We start from the raw sequence: 8,589 nt of genomic DNA on the forward strand, positions 1-8,589 counted from the left end.
GCCTGGTGCAAGAGAAACACTGAGTGGATCTTGGGTAGCGTTGTTGATGTGATGGATCAAGGCCAGGGATTTGGAGGGGAACCAGAGGTGGCCCTGCTCTTGGGGTGTCCAAGTCTAGAGGCAGAAACTTGGCTGATGTCACCCTCCGGGCAGCCTGGGGCAGGAGAGAGTGACTCATTCCCTGGGACATGGGGTTTGGTAAGGAGGGTGGGGAGGGACCCGCCTGGCCCTGAAGAGGTGTGCTGCATCACAGGCAGAGGGGCTGGGGTCAGGGGTACAGGAGGCGGGGGGGTGCAGGGCGAGGTCAGTGCTAGGCAGGCAGGTTCTAGAAGGTCTGAGTTTGTGCCGTGAGTGGCCCTAGAGCCAATAGCTGGAAAAGCCATCCATTCGTCCCCGTGGCAATGGCCACGACGCCCCTGTGGGGAAGGCCGAGGTGAGCGCTGCCTCCACAGGGCCTGGGCAGACCGGAGGTACCTGCCCCCATCACCCCTGTGTCCTGGAGTCTCCGTCTCGGGGCCAGGCCGGGGCTGTTGAAGGCGGGCAGGGGCTGTGTGAGGCCTGCATGAGGCCCTGCACAGCTGGATGCGATTAGGAAAGCTGAGACGTTATTGTTTTGGGGTTAAATCGAAACTAATCTCCCCAAGGTGATGGCCAGACACCTCAAGGGTGTGTTCTCACGATGTAGCCCTTTGGGCTCCGGAAGCGGGGTCCCTGGATTCCAGGGATGTGTGGAAAGAGGACAGTGACGGTGCTGCTGCCCGCAGGCCTGGTCCAGCTGGAACACGGTGGCGGTGGCGTAGGTTCCTCCCACCCCATCCCGCAAATCCCAGCTCCGTCCGCCTCCCACTGAGCCCGCCCCCTCCCACCCCGGCTCAGCTGCACCATTGGCCCAGCCCGGCCCCGCCTCCGCTGGCTCTCCCCGCACCTTTCCCCTCCACCTCCATTCGTTCACCACCTGGGCGGTTTTCTTAAACTTCCAGGTGGCCCAGTCCTGGCTCCCCACCCTTGGAGAGACCTCACTGCACCCCTCAAGGCTTCCCCACCCTGCACCCCAATTCCCATGGCTTTTGACACCCACTACCTTGTTTGTCCCACGACACTGGGGGGCATTTCAGTCAGATGGAGACATCGAGGCCAGGGAGCGGAAGGAACTGTCCAGAAGGTCCCGGGGTGAAAGCAGCAAAGCCAGGCCTGGGAGGCAGGGTCTGAACTCCCTCCCACTGACCACCAGACAGAGGGTGTGGGACCCAGGAGCTGGGAAACGGGGGTGGGGGGCTGCCGCCATCTCCACCGAGGGACACAGCCCCACTCTTGGCCTCCAGTGGCCTCCGGCGTGGGACAGCCAGGCCGCAAGGGGCTTGGAAACACGACCGTGGCTGTTTATTCAGCTGTCTGCGGTGGCGTCGGCTCCCCCTCTGGGGCCTGGTCTTTCTGGAGTTAAAATACCCCGCCCTGTCCCCACCACCGGGCAGTGACCTGCCCAAAGCAAGAGTTCTCTGCAGGAGGCTGGTGGGGAAAGCCACCGAGTGGAAGCCCGGGCCTCGGCCCGAGCCGCGTGGAGATGGCGGGACCCAGGGGCCACCCTCTCCGAGCAGGAGTGCACATCTTCTCTCCCCAATGTTTCTGTCGGGCAAGGTGTCTGTGACAGGAAGCGGAGAGCGTCCTCGGTCTGGGCCATTTGAGGAGTGTTTCACGAAGGGACATGGCCGTGTGCAGAGCTGAGGACAAGCTGCCGGGGACGAGCAGTTCTCTGGGGCTGGTGGCGGAGGGTCGAGGGAGGGCTTGGGCCCCAAGCCTGGAGCCGGGCTTTGGTAGAGGCCCCCGTCCTCCCGCCAGGGCCTCCTACTGGCTGAGCCCAAGTGGACGTCAGCGCTCAGGAAGCCTGCACATGCATCCCTCCGTCCGGGTCAGCCTCCGGGCGGCTGGAGCAGGCGGAGAGTGGGTCTGCAGCTGCAAAGGGAAAGGGGGCGGCAAAGCCCCCGAAGAAGGGAGACTGCGGCTATAGAAAGTTCCTCGTCAGGTGTAGGGGTGGGAGAAGCCACCGTACTTTCTTGCTACAGAAACGCAGAGAGATACCGCCTGGAGCCAAACAAAAAGATGGAACTCTGTGGCTTTTCTTTAGAACCTTACTGATGCCGCCGTCCAGGGGCGGCATCTAATTTCCCTCCCCCTGGGTTTGCATGGGCCCGTGTTGGCCTGGGTGAGTAGAAGGTGTGGAAGGGCGCTGGGTGGGTTCGGGGGCTGGGCTGTGGCAGCTGGCACCTCCAGCTGGCCTTCTCGGGCACTGGCTCTAGGAACCCAGGGGGGTGAAGGGCAGCCACGTTGAGGGGTCACAGCTGACAGCCGGTACTGCCCGACGTGTGAGCGAGGCTCCTGCAGTGATTCCAGCCCCCGGACCCTGAGCCACCTCCAGCGAAGCCCCTGACCTGGTGCAGCAGAGATGGAGCGTTCCCGCTGCGCTCGGTTCAAATTCTGGACCCAGGGAGTCCATGAGGGTAATAAAACGGCCATGACAAGCCTCTGTCTTTCGGGCTGATCTGTTAGCAGCTAACCCAGCAACAGGGACAAACATCACGACACAGGTTGGCCCTGGCCTCTCTGTGCAGTCTCTCTGGACAGTGTTGGACCACCACCTTCTCTCTCTTTACTCTGAATGACACCCCCTGACCTTCATGGGCTGGCCCCCTGCTGGTCTGCAGAGAGGCAGGGAGAGGGCCCTGGCCTGGGCAGTGGCTGGGGAAGGGGGAGGACAGAGGTGGCAGTGCCCAGGAGTCAGGCAGAGACAAGTCCTCCAGCACAGACCCAGCATCCAGAGGCACCTGGCTGGGAGGTCGGGGTGAGCAGGACATGCCCAGGGTTCAGTGTTCCCATCACAGGGTCACGGGGTCAGTCAAGGAGGAGAGAGCACACCAGGCTGTGGAGGGAAATCACTGCACAAAGCTGAGGGATTGCACCCCGAGGACACACAGACCCACCGGATCATGAAGACCGCTTGCATCTTTCCTTCATCTCCTTATTTGTACAGTGGGAGGAGTGACAGGCGCTGGGCTGGGCTGTTGTCAGGTGGAAGCGAGTGGCAGTGATGGGCGTGTGCTGAGGGCCTGGCAGGTGGGGCCCCTGTGCCCGGCAGCCCGACTTGGGTTGAGACCTGACACCTGCCGACCCTAACCACAGAGGAATCACTTGTGGAAACGGCCACTTTCCCTTTTTGCCTTGGCTGCTGGGGAGCTTCGAACCAAAGCTGGGAGCTCACCTCTGGCTCCACTTAGACCTACCTTCTTGCCCTTGCTTCCCCTTCATCTTTTACCTCTACTTTTCACCCCACGTCCTGTGGCATCTTGGTTGTACCCCCAAATCCCTTCTGGGCGAGGTGACCCCTGACTCCTTCCTTCAGGCTCCTCAGCCCCCACCCCGAATGACATGGAATTCTGCCCTCGGGAAAAATGCCAGCGGGGCACGGGACACTCACGCTCTCAGCTTGGGCTCAAATCCTTGCTCCCGGTCTCACAGCCATGTCAAGGCCGCCCCTCCACCCGCACCCCTGCTTCCTCGGGGTCAGTGCCTCTTGTGAGGCTGCAGGATGGATGGACCGGCACCTGGCACACGTGGCAGCTGCCAGCGTCACTTTCTCCTCCTGTTTTGATTCTTGGCTGATCTCCTTCAGCCTGGCCCCCAGGCTCCTGAGTACAGGAGGCAGGAAGTACTCCCCGCTCCCCACCCCTGAGCTGTCGCCTCTCTTCGGAGAGAATGCCCTGCAGATGGCATCCCAGGCCTCTGTCCCAAGGAACTCAGTCTAGCCAAGAGGCGGGGGTGATGGAAAAAGTCCCGGGACTGTGAGAGCCTGGCGGGAGGGTGTGTGGGGGGTGGCGGAGGGCTATCCGGAGAGGCTGCCTGGAGGAGGGGGCCTCACAGGTGAGAGCTGAAGCTGAATAGGATCAATCAGGGGAAGGTGGTGTAGGGGAGAACAGGTGGGAAGGAGGCCATGAGGAGCAGGCAGGACAGGTGGGTCCACGGCCCTTCTGAAGCCAAGGAGCTGAGAAGGTCGTTTGAAGCTGGCCCTGTGAATTTGTGTTGATGGGGCTCTGGGGCCTGCGTCAGCAGAGGCAGGGCTCCTGTGTGCCTGGGGATGGAGGGAGCAGGTGGGAGGCTTGGAGGGCAATGGGGAGCCATGGAAGGTTATGGGAGGAGAGTGTGCCAGGCTCTCAGACGCTCACTCGGAGCACAGTTCTGACCTGATCATTCAATCGGACCTGAAGACTTCTCTGACAAATGAGCCTGGCCCTCCTTGCCTGGTGGGCGGGTGTTTCTCCCCAGCTTTGGCACTCCAACCCCCCACACCCTGCCAGGCAGCGGCAGAGAGAAGGGAGATCTCTCAGGGAAGGATAACGGATTCTGTCCAGCTTTTGACATTAAAATAGACTTTGAAAAGCATGGCTGAGACCACATTTTTGAAAGAAAAACAACAAAAGGAGCTTCTAGAAGCCAGAGCCCCAGCCAACAAGAGTTCACAGCCCAAACAATGGCTCTGGGGAGATGATGAGCCAGTGACCCTGACCTGGCACCGCGGCGGGCCTCCAGGGGGGTTGGGCCTGAAGGGGCTGCAGACCCTGAGGACAGGGCCGGGCTGGGCTCTGAGGGTTTGGAGAGGCTGGCCTGTGCCCGCTGCCCTGGGATCGCAGTGGGTGGGGCCATGTGCTGCTCCCGGCTCTGGTGAAGGTGAGGTGGGGCGGTCCTGGAGGGGCCACGAGAGCAGGTCCACTCTTCCAGATGCCCCAAGAGGGATGTGCAGTGATCGAGGCATGGGTGGCCCCGGGGGACCCGGCTGGAAGGAGGACCCCGGAGGCTGCCTGCCTGGACAGAGGGTGTCCGAGGCTGGGCGCTGCTGACGGTGACGTTGAAGGAGAGAGATGCTGCTGGAGAAAGAGAACTCTGAGTGGACTCAGTTTACCCTGTTGACCAAGATCACAGGTCTGCTAGAGCCGGAGCACTAGATACAAGTTCAGCTATGAACAAGTGGATTCCGTTTTGCCCGCTGGACGTAGCCATTTTTCCTCAAGGATGCTCGGCGAGGCGGGGTGTCTCGGCCCCTGAAACCCCAGCCCAGGGTGGGTGCCATGGGGTCCAGGGGACACTATGGCTTCCCAGGTTTGACTTCTGCACCGGCCCACCCACCAATCCCTGCGCCTGGAGTCTAAGGTCCAGTTCCCTTGGGGCCAGAAACCGAAGCGTCTGAGGCTACAGGGCCTTGGTGGGAACCGAAGAACAGGAGTATTTTCCTTTGGGGAGGAGGCGGGGGCCATCCCTGGAGTCGTTTCACTTGTAAATTAGGTCTTGGCTTTTCTCCCCTCTGGCTTTCTCCCCTTTGCCTTGGCTGAGAGGTGACCATCTGCAGTACCGGCCAATAATGGGGTGGTCACCCCCCAGCTGGGTGACTAGATGGTCGCGGGGAGAGTTGGGGGGATGCAGGGACAGGGAGGGGGCCCCGGCCTGGGAGGCCGTGCTGGAGGCAGGGCCCCCCGCCCGCCAGCCACGCCCAGCCTCCTCACTTTAGTCGGAGGCGGCCCTGGGTGGGAGCCGGGGTGGGTTGCCCTCCCCCAGCCCCGCTATCCAGGCCAGTGAGCAGAGGGTGATGGGGGCCAGGGCGGCCTCTGCGCAGACGCGGAGCCGGGTTCACAGTCCCCAAGCCCCCGCCTGCCCTGGGCAGGAGCCGCTTCCGGCCACAGGGCGGACAATGCGCTGGCCTGGGGAGGGGTGGCCCCGGGCCAGACCCCCCCACCCTGTCCCTGCCACACAGGAAGCCGGAACTCAGAAGACAGCGTGTCCTGGAGTGAACCCTCCACCAGGCGCTGTGATTCAGGGCGCCGCATTCCCAGAGGAGGTGCCTCCAGTTGAATCCGACTGATTCCTTTCAGCCTGAAAATGACGAGGGGCCCTGGGACCCTGCCTCGGGGGTGACCTGGGGGGACTTTAGAAAATCTCAGCCTCACATTTGCGCCTCTCTTGCAGCCTTGCCCTTGGGCTGTGCTGAGCTGCTTCCTACCGCAGGGCCTTTATGCTGGCTGTGTGCTCGCCTACAGGTCCCTTCAAGGCCACCTCCCCTTGGTCTCAGCTGCCGTGGCCTCCCGTGGGCTACACCCCTCTCCCTCCTGTCGGGGTGTTCCTGTGCCAGCCGTCCCTCTACGGCCACCCCACCCACACAGGCTCAGACCCGTGCTGTCTTGGTCCCGCTGTGGGACTGTGTGGGTCCTCCCCTCCCACCCCTCCAGGCATCCCCTCCCTGCAGGCGCAGCTCTCGCTGTCCCCCAGCCCCTGTGCACTTCCTTTAGTGCACACACCACACCCAGTGTGCTCATCTGCTGCTCTCTATCCCGCCCCAAGGCTGGGGTGAGGGTCCTGGCAGCTGGCGGCTGGGTACTCCAGTGACTGGTCGGGGTTGAAGCCGCTGACGATCCCCTCCCTCTATGATCCCCTCCCTCTGCGACCCCAGGGCTCACTCTAGGAGACAGGACACGGCCCCGCCTCCAGGCCTGTGGACCAGGAGGCCAGCCCCCTGAACCGGATGCAAGGAGCTGAGAGCAAAAGTCTCAAGAGCGGAACTGCCCTTCCCTGAGCCCTGCTCACTGGGGAGACCTTCCTACCCTCCCCGCCCCCTGGCCGAGGACCAGCTCCCTCCCAGGCCTCGGGCCCTGCCCGCTGGCTGCTGTACCCACCACCGCCCTCAGCCCTCACCCAGGCCCCCAGCCACACAGCCTCCTTTAGGCTGAGAGTCACCCCAGGGCCTTACATGCCCCATACCCGGCCGGCCGGGCTCCTCACCCCTCAGCCCACTCGGCCAGCAACGCTGCCTCAGGAAGTCCTCCGGGATCTGCCTGCCGCGCTCTCTGGTGTTGCCCTCTGGTGTCCGAGCCCTTCCCAGCACTGAGAAGGGAGGTTTGTGCAGCTCCAGCTGGGTCTTATATCTCCTGCCAGACTTGGCTCCATTTTTTTTTTCAAGGGGAAGGAGTTAAATTTTTGCTTATTTCTGTACCCCCCAAAACTTTTAGCACAAAACCTGGTACGTAGTAGGCCTCAAAAGGATCCTTGTTGGTTGACATACGGCTGAGTGAGTGAGCTGTGATGAGAGCACAATCCTCAGAGGGTGATGGTGTGTGTCGTGTGTGTCTGTGTGTCTGTCTCTGTGAATGCGTGTCTGTGTGAGTGTGGGTGCGTGTGTGTCTGGGTGTGTGTCTGTACGTCTGTCTGCGTGTGTCTGTGTCTGTGTGTGTGTGTCTCCGTGTGTGTGCGTGTCTGCGTGTGTGGGTGTGTCCGCGTGTCAGTCTGTGCGTGTGTGTCTCTGTGAGTGTCTGTGTGAGTGTGTGTGTGTCTGGGTGTGTGTCTGTGTGTGTCTCCGTGTGTGCGAGTGTGTGTGTCTGCGCGTGTGGGTGTGTCCGCGTGTCAGTCTGTGTGTGTGTGTCTCCGTGAGTGCGTGTCTGTGTGCGTGCGTGTGCATGTCTGCGTGTGTGTGGTCCACCACCGCCTGGAGCACACTAGACTCCACACTTGCCGTGCTGGTCAGCGCGCCTTGTCCCTCTGGACGCTTCCTGGAAGTACGGATTTCTCCCCAACCCGCTGCCTCTGTGGCCGCCCTTGATGCCGGGGGTGTGGATTGGCTTTAGGGTGTCTCCCTCCTGACCCTGAGCTCCTGAGGGAAGAGCACAGGCTATTATACAGCCATAAAAATGCATGAAGCACAATGAACGAGATACCCCTTCACATCACTAGGGGGCTAAAAATAATAACAACAATAAAACAGAAGGGAAATAACAAGGAGGGGAAACTGGAACACGCCGGGGGAAGGCAGCTGGCGCCATCGCTGTGCACAACAGTTTGGTGGTTCCTCAAAAATGAAACATCGTATACGACCCGATAATCCCAGTCCTGGGTGTGTCCCAGGGACCTGAGAGCTGGGCCTCCCTCGGACGCCCGCACGCAGCACCGGTCACGGCGGCCAGACCGTGGGAACACGCCGGTGTCCACCAGCAATGAATGGCCGCACAGAATGCAATCCATCCTTCCCACGCTTACCCAGACCCTCGGCCCCGCTGGCCTCTGCTGTGTCCCATTCAGGGCCCTCGGCCCCCCAGGAGGGCAATTCTGGGGCCTTACGGAGCCCCTTAGCCTCACGGGGACCCTACATTCCAATGCTTTTCCCACCACTTCTCGTGGCCATCTTGGCCTCAGTCTCCCCGCCTGGGGGGTGGTTGTGCCTGAGCCCTTTCCAGACCCTCAAATGTCCTCCTCGCAGCCCCCCAGGCAGCACCACCAGGGAGGGGCCTGCAGGGGTCACAGCTCTGCGGTGCCTGTCCCCCCAGCGCCCTTCTTTAAGCACTGCCAGTTCCATGGGCCCATCTTTTCCCGGCCGCAAAGCGCCCTCTGGTGGGAACACGGTGGGGTTGTCGGGGACTCTGGAGGAAGCCAGAATTGGGCGGACCCCCAAGGTCAAGGGCGGGAGGCCAGGGGCTGTCTGGGGACAAAGACCTGTCCACGTGAGTCCTGGGGGACGAGGGCGGGAAGCACATTGGGCGGGACGGGGGAGGGGACAGCGACCTC

The 8,589-nt window shown here is 62.0% G+C and overlaps 1 long non-coding RNA gene across 1 annotated transcript; it reads right to left on the bottom strand.

The window, feature by feature from the left end:
* Positions 1–1,354: 1,354 nt before the first annotated feature.
* LOC309641858 lies at positions 1,355–7,676 on the bottom strand. The gene is made up of 2 exons (XR_014252795.1): positions 6,817–7,676; positions 1,355–2,079 (listed from the first exon to the last, which is right to left on the bottom strand). It is a non-coding gene; the product is annotated as an uncharacterized lncRNA (long non-coding RNA).
* Between the last annotated feature and the right edge of the window lie 913 nt (positions 7,677–8,589).

This window comes from Balaenoptera physalus, assembly GCF_965194825.1.
Source record: "Balaenoptera physalus genome assembly, chromosome: 13".
In the NCBI taxonomy this organism is placed as follows: Eukaryota; Metazoa; Chordata; class Mammalia; order Artiodactyla; family Balaenopteridae; genus Balaenoptera; species Balaenoptera physalus.